The 2,688-nt window shown below is 38.0% G+C and overlaps 1 non-coding gene across 1 annotated transcript; it reads right to left on the minus strand.

Moving 5' to 3' along the window:
• Positions 1 to 2,253: 2,253 nt before the first annotated feature.
• LOC116144089 lies at positions 2,254 to 2,359 on the minus strand. The gene has a single exon (XR_004130208.1). It is a non-coding gene; the product is annotated as a small nucleolar RNA R71 (small nucleolar RNA).
• Between the last annotated feature and the right edge of the window lie 329 nt (positions 2,360 to 2,688).

Consider the following 2,688-nt stretch of genomic DNA (forward strand, 5'->3'; position numbering starts at 1 on the left):
AGGAATGCAAAATGTCATATTTAACCCCCTTAATGTTTAGTCTTTTTATGTATTTGTTTCTAATTGTACTCATTATTACTTTATTTGGTTTAGGAAGCAAATGGAGGTGTAATTGAAAAACGGAATTAATTAGGGGAATTCGGACAGTTTCGCCACTGCTTTCGTTATTGGCATAATTCTCTCATCCGAGCTCCGATTGAGATGATTCAAAATGCTGTGGAACGCTAGAAAAGAGATCTACAATTTATGTTTTGAGTTTTTAGAGATACTGGCTGAATAAAGGTTGTAATCGAGCTTGAAGTTGACGCACCTGCATTGCCGACGTCCTGGAGCGTTCTGACTTGTTATGCAAGTCAGCTATTATTGCACGTTTTGAAGACATACATGCTGCACGAAAATTACAGCTGGGAAACACCACTTTCCTATTTATAGGACTCTTTTTATTTAGTTCCAATTAGAATTAAATTAGGATTAATGTATTTTAGGATAGGAGAATATTTCTTTTAGGAGATTGAGTGGGATTCAAACAACTAAATGGTATTTTAAAAGGGAGATCAGTTAGGTTTGGAGGGACCACGCCTCTTCTTCTTCTCTGGAATTTTTCTTTCTTTTTGAGTTTTTGGTTGATGGCCATGAGCGGCTAAAACTTTTGTAACTTGGTCGAAGGAAACGGAAACCTCGGAATCAAATAAACTGTGAGATCTTTCTGTTTTTGTTTTAGTGTTAAATTCATGTTGAGTATTGAATGTTATTCTGTGCATATTTTAGATGATGCATTTAATTAATAGGAGGCCACTAGTGTATTATTTGTTGAAATCTATGCTAAGTTTGATATCAAATCCGTAATTGTTTGATCCTCCAACTTGTGAAGCAACTGGGGAAGTAATTGTGCTGGTCAGGAATTAGTAACCTTACGAAGAACATTCAACTAAATTAAATACAACTGCTTGTGTTTGTGTGTTAGCTTCGTCGATCTCTCTAATTTTAAGCTGCACTAGATTAAATCTTGAGCGCTTGTCTAGGGTTGTTTAGGGGTAAGATTATAGGAGCGTTGTTCCTGATTAATTACAATTAAGGAGAGATAGGAAATTATTTTCAACGGTGAATATTCAATATGTGAATTGATTTTCTTTGCATCAATGATCAGTTATAAGATTTCGATGGTGGATGTTGACAGAGCAAGTTCGTCCTTTTGATTGAATTCGAATTAAATTGTTTTTGCTTTTACTGAAATGTTTTCTGTTTTTACACAAACACCCCAGCGTTTTTCACATCAAAGAAAATTCGGGTAGACACTCTCTCGTGGGGTCGACCTTGCTTACCCATATTACAGTTCAGTAGTTAGGTTCAGAAGGTTTAATTCTGGGTGCCTACGACAGCACACCAGATTTTGGCGCGTTGCCGGGGAGTGATTCTAGTCGATTTTTTTTGTGTTTGTTGTGATTTTTATTTTGCTTGTTATTTTTTTTATTTTCCAGAAAAAAAAAATATATTTTGGTAGTACTGTTCATGGCAGGAATTTTGGTTGAATTAGGAGAGCTGCGAGTTTGTTTCGAAGAAAACGACGTTTGAGCAAAACTAGAAATTTTTCTAGCCCCACCCTCTTGAGGCCAATTCGAATGTTTTGATACAGTTTTTGCCGTTTTAGTGTTTCTGGCCAATTTAACTTAATTTTTTTTTTTTTTTAATTTTCTAGTTAGTTTTCAATTTGTCATTCATTCTAATTCTTTTATTAGGTTTTTTGTTGTATGACCAGGTCCTAACCTTTGAATTAAATTCGATCAGAAATTGAAAGCACTTTGCGTAGGTTAAGGAAGGAAGTTCGGAGAAATTCTGAGGAAAGCAATTTGGCTTTGATTCCCATTTGACTAGCAACTGATATAGAAGAGGAGGACGTCGGGCTGGAAATCAAACTTTGAAAGCTTGCTGCCCCTGATTTGAATCAAGCACTTTATGCATAACTTTCTGTTTTAGATGTGCTACTACTTTTGAATTGAAACTGGATAATACATCTCTGCCCACTTTTCATGGTCTTGCAGGTGAAGACCCTCACAAGCATCTAAAGGAGCTTCATGTGGTTGCAGAGTATGAAAACCTACGGGGGTGACCGAGGAGCAAATCAAATTAAGAGCCTTCCGTTTTTGAAGGATGCGGCTAAGGATTGGCTTATTATCTACCCTCCGGAACTATAACCACATGGAACGAGATGAAGAGATTTTTTTGGAGAAATACTTCCCAGCTTCGAGGGCAGCAAACATTCGGAAAGAAATTTGTGGTATAAGGCAGCACAACGGAGAGTCCTTACATGAATACTGGGAGCGTTTTAAGAAATGTGTGCAAGCTGCCCCCATCATCAGATTAGTGAGCAGTTACTGATCCAGTACTTCTACGAGGGCCTCACATCACTGATAGGAGCATGATTGATGCTGCAAGTGGAGGAGCTTTGGTGGATAAGACCCCTGAGGCGCGCGAGGAACTGATTGCAAATATGGCGGCCAATTCTCAACAGTTTGGCAGTAGGCTTGACCTTCATCTAGGGTGATAATGAGGTAAATATTTCTTCCTAGAACAACAAATCTCTAGTCTAACTTCTCTTGTTCGTCAAATGGCTATAGGTAACATGCAAACAGTGAAGGCTTGCGGGATTTGTTCGGTAGTAGGGCATCCAACTGACATGTGCCCAACTCT

This window comes from Pistacia vera, unplaced genomic scaffold (assembly GCF_008641045.1).
Source record: "Pistacia vera cultivar Batoury unplaced genomic scaffold, PisVer_v2 Contig437, whole genome shotgun sequence".
NCBI classification, from domain to species: Eukaryota; Viridiplantae; Streptophyta; class Magnoliopsida; order Sapindales; family Anacardiaceae; genus Pistacia; species Pistacia vera.